Raw genomic sequence first — 13,668 nt, 5'->3', positions numbered from 1 at the left:
CTCATGCACACATGGCCACATGATTTAGGTCTCATGCACTAACAACCACATGATCTTGGTGGTCCTCAGTTCTCTAGGAGTACAACTGAATTATTAATTGCTGTGTCCAACAACCTCATCCCTTAAGGCAATGTTAGGCTATGTTTGGATGAAGTATTTGTGGTGGGAAGGAAATAAGAAAAGGAAAATGAATAAAATAGAATCATATTTCTCTTTCTATTTTCTGTTATTTTCTTTTCTCAAATCGTAAATCCAAACACAGTATAGAAGTGCTGATCCACCCTACAAAATGTAGGACAAACTTTTTATGCAGAAAAACAATTCCTACAAATAACAATATGTTTCATGTTTGGTTTGCATCTGTATGCAGAAAAAAAGGTTAGGTTAACATTTACTAAAGAGGAGCATCTACCATTCCCAACCATCCAATATTGATTGGGATAAATAGATCCCCTGGTTTTGAGATTGAAGTTTACAAATGCCCACCTACAATTTATGATAAAACTAGGAAAATTGATATGTTGTAACTCTCAAATCACAGGTCTGAACCAATCTTGATTGTGCACTACAAAATATAGTGGCTAAATGTGCAAGTATTTTTAAAAGGACTAAGTTGACAAACACAGAAATTGGATTCATCTTTTTTGGGAGCCAAAGAAACCAGATTTACCTTTCAGGAAGATGACCTTTTGGATATCAATAAACTAGCAAAACCAGTTGAATTTATAGAGACATCCTTAACAATTTTCTTACAGAAGGAAACTAAATTTTTTTTCACATCCAAAATAAATTATGTGAATGAAATGAAACGCACCTAGACAAAGTTTTCAAGTTTGGTGCATAAGCCATACTCCAAGCTTCATACTGTGGTTTGATGAAATTGTTTAGCTCAAAAGAACACAATATCCTAGCAAAATGCTAATGCAGTGGCAATCCATAGATGTGACAAAAATAGTGTGTTTCTGCTTAAAAAAAAAATCAATAACTAGTGTCCTAATGTAATGAACAAAGATACCATAGCACCAATTCAATTTTAACATTCATTTAAAAGGACATACAAAATAAAAATAATAAAAATAAAACATAAATTAACAGGTACCAACATTGGGAATTGTAGACAGGAGATTGTCATAGTTGGAGGTCTGAATAAGCTGTCAGTTTATTAACAAACTAATGCTGCTCAGTGAATTTGTTGGAAAAGGAGCTACAGCGGAGGATAAAGCTTCAAGAAAGTTGATCTGGTCTTTTCATGTGAGGAAAATGTCTATTGACACCACTAAGTTACCCTCTTTTTTTCCTAAAGAATTTTTTCCTGAAGAATTTTTCATCAACCTAATAGAGCCCAAAGAAACATTCCCACTAATGCCCTTGTAAAGGATGGTAAGGGAAATTTCTTTTCCTAAAAATTTTCCTGAGAATTTTTCACCAAAACAGCTCAAGCCTAACCCTAATGATCTTTTAAAGGATTATAAACAACACAGAAAAATTGATGATGCAATAGCATGGTTGGTAAAGCAAAGATTTAACACCCTATAAGCCTCTATAATAGATATGTAAGCCATTATTAGAGCAGACAAAAATAAGGAAAATGACCAAATAGAATTAGAAGACAGAGAAACCTCCAGACATCCTTCAAGAAAATATTTATGAAGCTTGAGTAAAATCTGAATTTTCCCCTATAAAAGGAAGGCAGAGACTAGCTCACTAGCCAGAATCCCAGCTCCTTTAGAAAGAAAGGTTGTAAATCCCATTCAGCGTCATCAAAATCAGACACCTCAACAACCCATCACGGCACAAAAATTGAATTTGAATTTGAATTTTAATATACAATCTCCACCACCACAATTACAAGCTTGCTTATGATTATGATGTTACTAGGCAAGCGCGCTTTCTATTGCCTACCTTGCTAGCCATATCAGCAAAAGATGCATTACCTCCATGTTCATTGTTAATACATGTTTTTGTATTTTCAAACAATGTCACAATCAATTTAAAAGGTTGTTGAGGCTTATGGATTAAGACTCACTTCGAAGATCAAGGAAAGCAGCTTACAACAAAACCTTGCAGCTTAAAAAAACAAAGGCTTGAGCCCAAGAAGCAAGGCTCTTATAAAAGACAAGCATCACACTTAGACTGATCTTATGCCTGCAATGCATGCTTCTCAACCTAGCCTAATGCAAGCAACCTATACCGATCATCACAAACTTACTTTTTAACTATCAGTCTTGCTAGTTTATTTCAACACATTAAGATACATACGTTCTACAAATCACACCACTAGTTATAGATATCCCTATTTTTACTTCTTTGCACGGTCAATTAGAAGTTCAAATCATAACAACTTGGTAGCTAAATTAAATTTCTATGAACTTTGCACAAATAATTTGCTCCTAAAACATAGAATCCCAAAAATAGTTGTAAGAAATTGGTGTCCTCATATACTGTTAAAAATCTCATCATTTCATAACTTTTATTCTATTGTTAATACCTTGTAGATTTTCTAATTTAGGCCTTAGTCCTATCAAATTTTGGCATTTCATTGTCTCCAAGGTAACTCATAGACCATTTTATAGCATCTCTAACCTTTCACCAATTTTTTCAACTAATTTGATTTCAAATTTGAGTAAAAAAAACTTGATTTTATATGAACTACTCAAATCCTTTCATTAAAATCTTTTTAAAAACCTTCCTCTTATCCAAAATTCCCCGTTTCATCAAATTTGATCAAGAAAACCCACCTCCAATGCTTCTTTTTTTTTTCCCATCAAATTTAGATTTACTTTATTGGTTCTCAATTTGCTAAAAAAAATAACTCTCCCTTCATGAGATTTAATGAAATAATTAGAGATAATTTTTTATCACTTTTGATGAAAAAAAACAAAAATAACTAAATGGATATTCAACTAAGTCACAGTAACATCAAAATATCCATTCGTTTCTCACTTTCCACAATTCCCAAACAATTGCTAAAGGTAATACATCCCAAACCACTGTAATTTTCTTTCTAATAGGAAAAACAAGCCAGCACAAGAGTAATTGTTACAAACATAACAGATTTCAATAAACAAATAAAAAATTACAGTCTCATATCAGTTACATGAGTACAAAATTCAATTACCCACACATCAGATTTTACACACTCAAGCCAAACTTCAAGTGTATATATATATATATATGAAATCAAAACAACTACCAAAGCAAACAAACATCAAAAACCTAAACCGATTCAATTCATATTTTGACATCCTTTTTATTAAGGCTAAAGCAATCGGAGCTGATAGATACTGTATAGACACATCGATTATCAATGCTAAATTTTATATTTAGCGTAAAAGAGATGAAAAAAGAGACAAAATTTATATGAATTAAAATTTTAAGGGAGCACAGTGAATTTCCTTGTGAATTATGGCAAACTTATGAGTTTCCTTCTCATAGTGCAGCATTATTATTTTCTTCATCTCCTAATTCTCTTTTGTCATGTTTTTTCATAGCCGATTCAAGAACCTCAGTAAAACTGTTGGAGGAGGAGTTATGTTGTCTAAGGATGAAGCATGATGAGATCCTTCAAAGAATTAACAACATGCGGTACTGGTCAAGATCTATGTGAATGTGCATAAAAAAAATAAATATAATACTACAGGTTATCTGAATCTCTTAATTTGCGCGGTTTGGCCAGTCTCAATATTGTTTGCACAGTTTGCACAATTGAAACAGATATATGGAGAGAGAGAGAGAGAGAGAGAGAGAGAGGTGTTTAGAGTGAGGAATTTATATGTACAATGGCTGTTTATGAATCCTTTGCTTAAAAGTTTCTAAACCTCTTTCTCAACTTACAAGTGTCTTTCATGAGCTAAATGGTTTATTGGTCATCATAATCAGCCATTACTGTACAAACTCCCTGATTTAGTACTCCATATCTTATCTACTATCAGACAGTGATCAACTAAAGCTTATAGATCTAGAGATGCAGTTTCTCCAGCATTTGTGATGAAGTTGTCTCACGGACTAATTCATGTTAGTAAACTTGGATTATCAATAATCAAGTTCAAACAGTTATATTTGGATAACATAAAAGAGTAGTTTGTATATTCCTCTGTTTTTCAACTCTCTTGTTGAGATTTCTGGTCTGTTCTTATGTTGTCAGATTTAATCGATTTACATTTCAATGCAGGATTAAATTGTTCAACCGCAAAAGAGGTTGGCAGTTTCACTTTCATAGTGTTCCACACATAATTAGTGCACTCATTGTTCTAGATAACAAATGGTGTCTGCATATTCTTTATGTTCTTTCACAAATAAGATTTGTTGCCTTTAATAATTTTGGATGCTACCAGCATGCTTGGTTTGGTTTTGTGAAGTCTTGTGTTAAGAAGTGTAAAAAAGCTAATTCTTTGATTCACTGTACTATTACTATGTCTGTAGAGCTATAATTGTCGTTTGGAACATTCCCTCTACACGGCTCCACTGTTAGCAATTTTTTATAATGCAGTAGATTAGGAGAGAAACATGGGTGTAATGTGCTTACCACAGATAAGCTGATGTATATACTTCTGAAACCCATCCACATGTTGAGCAAATTAGTAATTCTTTCATGTTAAGTTTTATGGGTATTTCTCTCTATTTGACATTTGATGAGGTTTTGTGAAATTATTTAACAGCTATTGGAATGTCTAATACAATTCCATTACCTGGAATTTTGCAATCCTTTTTCCAAATAAAAATCTCTCAAAGCTGTGTGTGATAGTTTCCATAAAAGTATTACCAGCACTTCAGTTTTAGAATTTACTTTATCTGATTTCCTCATATAACTGACCGAATTGTTTTGGCACAGGGAAGGCTTCACTACATCATGCCTAGATTTCCAGAGGAATATTGAAAAGGGACAACTACCAAAGCAAACAAACATCAAAAACCTAAACCGATTCAATTCATATTTTCCTAATTTTATAAACCAACCTAGTGAGTTCACAATGGTGAAAGGGGCAGTTTCGAAGAAGGGAATTTTAGTCTAGGGTTTCATAGAATGGAGATGGAGAAAGGGAGAGAAACAAGTTGTAGCGAGAGAGAGAGAGAGAGAGACATGCCTTGAGGCAAAGTCGAGGGCACGTCATGTTCGCGGGATAGTCTTCGAGGGCGAAGAAGAGCTTCGAAGTCGTGTCTGAAAAAAGCTCCAGAGTCGTGTTTGAAGAAGGCGAAGAGGAGCTTCGGAGTCGTCTCTGAAGAGAGCTCCGGAGTCGTGTCTAAAGAGGGCGAATAGGAGCTTCGGATTGGTCTGAAGAATGGTTTTGGGAAAACAAAGTGAAGAGGGTTTCTGAACATACAACAATCGGTGAACAAAATTGTAACCGGTTGAGAGGATATTCAATACTTTCAATCAAACTATTTGATGGTTGAGATTATTTTATAAATATCTAATGGTTTAGAATAAATGTGTACATGATGTGCACTCTTAATAAAGTGCACATCTTAACAGCTCCCTTATTTTTAACACAAATAGGAATATGATATACCTGATAACACGAATATTATATAAATAATATTGACATCACATAATATGAAATAATATAAAATCAATGCGAATGATCATTTAATGCCCTAAGAGATGTTATGAAATTTTTGAATTGCTTATATAACTCAATATAGCTGATTTAAAAAATAAAAAAAGTACACAAAATAAAAAATATAATTTTTTTAAATTAAAGATAATTTATTTTTTTCTATTATTTTAAAGTTAATCTAATAAAAAAACTATAATAATTATTAAGTAAGAAAAATAGAATTGTATCAAAATTAAATATTTTTATAAATAAATTCATTTAATAGATATTAATTTTCTTAAATTTAACTTGTTAAAAAAAAATTTCATATACATTTTCTACTTTTGACTAAGACTAAGGCCTCGTTTGTCAACTATACATTTTAGTCAACAAGCTAAAAAGTCGCTATAAATTGTCACTTTACTCTCTTTACTTTTATGCACAACTTTTCATAAAAAGTTAAAAATTTGCTAAAATAATTTGTTCGCAAACGAGGCTTAAATAAACTTGGCATGACATGTTACTTAACATAATACGAACTATATAGACCATTTTAATAAACCTTTTGCATTGTTTTCATTATTTTTAAAATTTGGGGATCAACATATATAATAGTTCCGAAATCCTTCAACTTTTTATATGAATTGGATTATGTGTTTATCAACAAGGATTTGAATTCTCTCAAGTTGTCTATTGAATTTAAGAGAATAGTTTGAACTTAGTGGTCTGTTTTAGGACCGATTTCGGTAATTCGAACCGTTCATTTTTTAAAATTCATTAAATATATTATTCATGCAAAAAATTAAAGTAATTGTATATTGTTAACTATATGTTTAAATCACATTTATATTACAAAAAATGAATAGTTTCTTGAAATTATATTTATCATCTATTTTTTTTTTAAAACAAATGTAATTTAAATATATAGCTATTGATATCTGATTATCTTTATTTTTTGTATGAATATACTATTCAATGATCCCTAAAAAATAAATGGTTTTGATGACCGAGGTTGGCCCGAAACGGGCTCACTAAGCCGAATTTAAGATCATCCAAACCTTTTATGTATATATAAAATAATTGTTTAGTAATACACTAATGTCTCTATCCGCTGTAGCACAAATTGCTTTGGAACTAATATAATTCCGGGTTCGACTCCCGGCAACGGAACATAATTTGTTTTTCTTCTTTTCGTTGGGTTGGTCTGGGCCCATTAATTTTGCCTGGATGCTTACAAAGGACCTTTAATGACTGGGCCGAAAAAGGCCGACGGTTAAGCCCATTTACTTTTGAACTTGTGCTTTTGCTATTAAACTAGGGATTTTTGGTGAGAACCCCCTTCCATGAGGCCTATTTTGTCTCAAGCCCACGGATGAAAACAATGGCCCCAAAAGCCCTCAATTAAAAAAATAGCATGAATTGACCGAAATGTCCATCCATATATAAGGGGGGAAATATGAAACAATTACACCGTTTCTCTCCCTTCTCTCTGTTTCATCGATTGAAAACCCTCGTCTCCTCTGAATATCATCGTTCGAAATCCCTAGCAACGATTGTAACCCTTCTCTGAGTCTCATTACTCTGGCTCTCTGGAGCTACTTCGTTACAGTTTCGTCGATTGAAACCCTAGCAAGGTTACAGGTTCGTCGCTTGGTTCGTCGCTTGGCATTATGCTTTACTCTCTCTCTTGGACACACATTTTACAGGTGATTTTTTCCTCTTTCTGCTAGGTTTTCCATATTATGAAGTCTGCGTGGGTTTGTTTTCATATTGGGAGTGGTGTATGAGATTACGTTGGGTGAGTAGAATTTGGGATTTTTGGTTGGACTAAGGATCATCTGTTCTAAAAATTTTATCATTATCTTAGAATACTTTATATTACTAAATCATGTGAGAATGTTAAGGTTTAAAAATTTTGAACAGAGTAAAATTTTACTTTAACTCTAGCCTTTCCTCATTACGTTTTGATTTTTGTAGTGTTTTGCTCCTGCAATTTCAATGCTTTGAAATTCACTTGCTTCATGAATTTTTCAGAGTAAAATTTTACTTCCAACTAGAGTAAAATTTTACTTATAATGAGAGTGAAATTTTACTTCCAATCAGAGTAAAATTTTACTTTAAATCTAGCATTTGTTCATTACGCTTTGATTTATCATTTTGGGAGTGGTGTATGAGATTACGTTGGGTGAGTAGAATTTGGGATTTTTGGTTGGACTAAGGATCATCTGTTCTAAAAATTTTATCATTATCTTAGAATACTTTAAATTACTAAATCATGTGAGAATGTTAAGGTTTAAAAATTTTTAACAGAGTAAAATTTTACTTTAACTCTAGCCTTTCCTCATTACGTTTTGATTTTTGTAGTGTTTTGGTCCTGCAATTTCAATGCTTTGAAATTCACTTGCTTCATGAATTTTTCAGAGTAAAATTTTACTTCCAACCAGAGTAAAATTTTACTTATAATGAGAGTAAAATTTTACTTATTACAGAGTAAAATTTTACTTTAAATCTAGCATTTGTTTATTACGCTTTGATTTATGTAGTGTTTTGGTCCTGCCATTTCAATGCTTTCAAATTCACTTGGTTATAATGAGAGTAAAATTTTAATTATTACAGAGCAAAATTTTACTTTAACTCTAGCCTTTGCTCATTGCCCTTTGATTTCTGTAGTGTTTTGGTCCTGGCATTTCAATGCTTTCAAATTCACTTGCTTATAATGAGAGTATATTTTACTTATTACAGCGTAAAATTTTAATTTAACTCTAGCCTTTGCTCATTACGCTTTGATTTCTGTAGTGTTTTGGTCCTGGCATTTCAATGCTTTCAAATTCACTTGTTTATAATGAGAGTAGAATTTTACTTAATACAGAGTAAAATTTTAATTTAACGCTAGCCTTTGCTCATTACGCTTTTAATTTCTGTAGTGTTTTGGTCCTGCAATTTCAATGCTTTCAAATTGACTTGCTTCATGAATTTTTTAGAGTAAAATTTTACTTCCAATCAGAGTAAAAATTTTCTTTCAGTAAAAGTAAAGTTTTACTTTCAGATTCACTTGTTTATAATGAGTAAAATTTTACTTATTACAGAATAAAATTTTACTTTAACTCTAGCCTTTGCTCATTACGCTTTGATTTCTGTAGTGTTTTGGTCCTGCAATTTCAATATTTTACTTCCAATCAGAGTAAAATTTTACATCCAATCAAAGTAAAATTTTACTTTCAATAAAATCAAAGTTTTACTTTCAGATTCACTTGTTTATAATGAGAGTAAAATTTTACTTTAACTCTAGCCTTTGCTCATTACGCTTTGATTTCTGTAGTGTTTTGGTCCTGTAATTTCAATGCTTTCAAATTCACTTGCTTCATGAATTTTTCAGAGTAAAATTTTACTTCCAATCAGAGTAAAATTTTACTTTCAATAAAAGTAAAGTTTTACTGCCAAACAGAGTAAAATTTTACTGTCTCATTACAATGCTTGTGCATTTTGTTTAGTGTTTATTTGTTTTGTCACATTGTTGTTTATAGTAAAATATTACACTGTTGATATAGGAAAACTTTTTAGTGTTTGAAAATGGTTGTTAGAAGAAGCAAATGTGGTGATGATGATGATGATGATTTTGAAGTTCTACCAATGGTTATACAAAAGAAGAAAGTCCCTAAAAAAAAGAGCAAAAGTAGTGAAGAAAGTCCTTCGAAGTTGAATATTGTACATGGAGTACGGGAGAGGGAGAACTATATGAAACAATATAGGTCAAATATTGTTTCATTGATAAACATAATGCAAGACACGAGGTTCACTAAAAGACACATCACTGCCCTTGAGAGAACACCTTTTGGGATGTTGTTTAAATGTTTTTGGAAGAAAGATGATGTGGTGTTAAAGAAGTTCAAGAAAGTTGATGATAATGTCATGGATGTGATCAAATCTTATGACTTTCATGCAAAGGGATTTAAGCTTGGGGGAAAAACATGTGACATACGGGACAGTGATGTTACTTTGATTTTTGGGATAAAATCGGGAATGAAAAAAGTAGATGTGTCATATGGGAAGAAACAAGAATCACCTTTTGTGCAGAGAAGGTTTCGTAATATGTCAAGAATATCTGTAAAGAGTTTGCGAGAGGCATTAGGAGATGCGTTGGAAGGCACAACGAGAGTTGATGTTGAGGATGTTGCACGAATAATGTGTCTATTTGTTGTGGTGACTTTGCTATTACCAACAACTGGTCTAACAGTTGGATGGGCCTTTGTCGCCCTTGTAGAAGATTTGGAAATGATGAATTCGTATGCATGGTCGACTGCAGTTGCATCCACGTTGACTACGTCAATCTATTCTTCATTAGGAAGTCCTGAAAATGTCACTGGATGTGTACTTCTTCTTTTGGTAAGTAAATTGAACTACTTTAAATATTATGCAATGTATCTTTAGAGAACTAACTAATTTTGATTTTTTATTTTATAGTACTGGTTATGCGAGCATACTACCCTCATTCAACCTCAAGGAAAAAATTTGTGTCCAAGGCTCCTTCGATGGGACTTATCAACATTGAGGAAAAAGCTAATTAAAAGGTCAGAGTAAAAGTTTACTTACAGTCAGAGTAAACTTTTACTTTGAAACATAGTAAAATTTTACTTACTCTTGAACTGAGTAAGATTTTACTTACAATCAGAGTAAACTTTTACTTTGAAACATAGTAAAATTTTACTTACTCTTGAACTGAGTAAAATTTTACTTACAATAAGAGTAAACTTTTACTTTGAAACAGAGTAAAATTTTACTTTTACTCTTGAAGAGAGTAAAAGTTTACTTTAAATCAGAGTAAAAGTTTACTTACAATCAGAGTAAAATTTTACTTACTCTTTAACAGAGTAAAAGTTTAAATCAGAGTAAACTTTTACTTGAAATCAGAGTAAACTTTTACTTGCAATCAGAGTAAAATTTAATTACAGTCAGAGTAAAATTTTACTTACTCTTGAACAGAGTAAATGTTTACTTTAAATCAGAGTAAAAGTTTACTTTAAATCAGAGTAAACTTTTACTTACCGTCAGAGTAAACTTTTACTTACCGTCAGAGTAAACTTTTACTTACTATTGAACAGAGTAAATGTTTACTTAAAATTAGAGTAAAAGTTTACTTACAATCAGAGTAAACTTTTACTTTGAAACAGAGTAAAATTTTACTCTAGTGGTTAAAGTTTGCTTAATTGCTGGCTTCTTTTCTTTTTCTATTTTTCAAATGCAGGTAAATCACAATGAACTGAAGCCCATTTCCAGAGAAGAAATGGCCCTCATTTGCAATGATGATGAAGAAGATGCATTGGAAATAGAGGAAAATTTGGAGACTGAAGAAGATGCATTGGACATGGAGAAAAATTTGGAGACTAAAGAAGATGCATTGGACATGGAGGAAAATTTGGAGACTGAAGAAGATGAAGATCATGTAGCTGAAGCTTTAGGAGATGATCAACCTTTGAAGGACTTCATTGATCTTCAAAAGGAAAACAAAAGGCTGAAAAGTGAGAATATGGCGTTGGTTGAAGAACTGAAGAAAATGAGGGAAACAATGCAAAAAATAGAAGAGGATCAAGAGGCAAAAACAAAAGAAACGATGGAAAAGATGAGCAACACAGAGAAAGAAATGGAGAAACTGAGAAAGGAGATTGAAGTACTCGAATCTGAAAATAAACAGTTGGTTGAACAGATTGAAGAAAATGCAGTTCATGCGGCTACCCAAGGTTTTTGCTTCTAAAGAAATGCCACATGCTAAAGGAGTAGAACAAGAGCAAAACATTGGCATTCAAAGTACATTGAAAGAATCACCTATAGTCGTAGAGCCATTGCAAACATCCATGGTCAGGAAAATCAAAATCAAGGCGAGGAAGAAAAAAGAGATGTTTGATTTTGAATGTGAGCCAAGAGAGGCAAAGAAAAAAAAGACCACAAAACAAGCAATTGAAGTGATGTCAAAAGAAGTGATTTGTGTTGACAACTTGTCTCTAAGCCAAGCAAAGCCAGTTGAAAGGGTTTTGTTTCCAGATAAGGCTGCAATATCCAAATTGCTTGATGAGAATGATAAGTGTCTACTGAACAAGATTTACAATTTGGAAACCACAGAGTAAGACCATTTTAATTTTGTCAAACAATAGATTTTTACTGTTATCAAACTGCAACGTGTTAATCAACATTTTTTTTACCTTATGACTAGTGCAATCATATGGCCCGGCACAGGAAATGGAGTATATGTTACATTGCATGATGTGGATGCAATTCTGAGAGATGGTGATACTGCAAATAATGTAAGTGGCCATACAAGTTTCAATGACTAGTGTTCACTTTAATAACTAAAAATAGTTTATTTTATTAACATATATTTAATTGATTTTTGTTTTTGTAGGTCATTGACAGCTTCATAGAAATGCTTGAGATTGAGCAACAAGTCAATAAGCCATAAAAGAATAAATCATTCTTTTTCTCAAGCCTTTGTTGGGTAAGCCATCAATTTGTATTTAGTTTGAATTGATAAATTTTTACTATGGTTTAGTGTAACATTGTACTGTATTTTGGAGTTAATTTTTACTATTTGGTTTGCCAAAGATTGACAACTCATACAGTATGTCACTAACACAACTTGAGACATGACACTCTTATATGATTAAATGCAGTCTTTAGTGAAATGGGGTTATGGGGAGCTGAGAAATCATTTAATTGATAAAGTCCTTCAACAAGATTTGAGTGGATATAGATACCTTCATTTTTGCATGAATTCCAATGGGAACAAAAAGGAAGAAAAACCCTACCACTGGACACTTCTTGTATTTGACACTGAACTTGATGAGTGGAGACATTACAATTCTTTAAGGCCAAGAGACAACAGAGAAGATCCTTACCTTAAGGATGCAAAAAAGATTGTAAGTGCTTTGCATCATATTAACAGTAATTTTTTGTTGTGTTTTATTCTTGAATTTAATCGTGACCAAACAATTATGCAATGATGTTAGATAACATATGTGGATAGCAAGTTGGCCAACAAAACGAAGAGAGGTAGAAGAAAGTTTGCAAACTTGGTTTCGGTGAAAGATAGTCCACAACAACGCCCAACATCGTAAGTATTTCACGCTACTATTACATGCTTGAATTGATAGTTTTCAAATTTGACTAAATCTAACAAGATATTGATTTTTATTTAACAGTGTTGATTGTGGAATTATTGTATGTTATATCATGCGCCAAATCATAAGAGATGAGCCTATTGCAAATTCTATGGAAGAGGATGAAATTAACAATTTCCGAGCGTCAATAGTGCATCAATTTTTGAATGATTATCCAAAAGCATAGACTGAGGAACAGTTCAACCTCAAACAAAAAATGGGCAAGAGCTAAGACCTCAAGGATGACAATGTGGACAAGTTCTGGGGAACTACTGTGAATGATTTTTGTAATTTCGGTTTTTGTAAATAAAAGAACGGTGAAAAAGTAATTGTAAGTGAAAGAATACTAAAAGAGTATTAGATAGTAGATGCTATGTCTATTGTTCTAGTAAATTTTACTGTAGTTTGGTGATTATTATACAAGGATATTTTGTTTTGACTGGGAATGAATGTTGTTATGGATAGAATACAATGATACAGGTAGAGGCTTAAATTTTTTTTCACTGAATGTTGCTATGAACGTTGGAATGAATGTTGCTATGAATTTTGTTTTGACTGGGAATGTAAGTGAAATGAATGTTGCTATGAATGTTGTTTTGAGTGGAAATGAATGTTGATGATATATGTAGTTGTGTTGTTAGATTTTTTTTGCACAAAGATTGCATGATGATCATCAGGAGAGTTTGTGTGTTGTGGATTTTGGTGCAAGTTGGAAATTTTACTTTCAAATGAAGTAAAATTTTACTCTGAAATGAAGTAAACTTTTACTCTGCATAAAAGTAAAATTTTACTTTATATTTTGAAAGACTCTGTATCTAAAAGTAAAATTTTACTCTGCATAAAAGTAAAATTTTACTCCGAAATAAGAGTAAAATGTTACCAGAAGAATCTGAAAGTAAAATTTTACTCTGCATAAAAGTAAAATTTTACTCTGAAATAAGAATAAAATGTACACTCTGAATCTAAGAGCAAAATGTTACAGC

At 32.1% G+C, this 13,668-nt stretch overlaps 1 long non-coding RNA gene across 1 annotated transcript; it reads left to right on the top strand.

Annotated features, from left to right (window-relative positions):
• Nucleotides 1-11,931: 11,931 nt before the first annotated feature.
• LOC145807555 (uncharacterized) lies at nt 11,932-13,131 on the top strand. The gene is made up of 4 exons (XR_014350768.1): nt 11,932-12,024; nt 12,200-12,445; nt 12,536-12,639; nt 12,728-13,131. It is a non-coding gene; the product is annotated as an uncharacterized LOC145807555 (long non-coding RNA).
• Nucleotides 13,132-13,668: the final 537 nt, after the last annotated feature.

This window comes from Camellia sinensis, chromosome 14, assembly GCF_055761805.1.
Source record: "Camellia sinensis isolate YWXY chromosome 14, ASM5576180v1, whole genome shotgun sequence".
NCBI classification, from domain to species: Eukaryota; Viridiplantae; Streptophyta; class Magnoliopsida; order Ericales; family Theaceae; genus Camellia; species Camellia sinensis.
The sequence above is the reverse complement of the archived record's forward strand: the minus strand, read 5'-3'. Positions and strand labels throughout refer to the sequence as shown.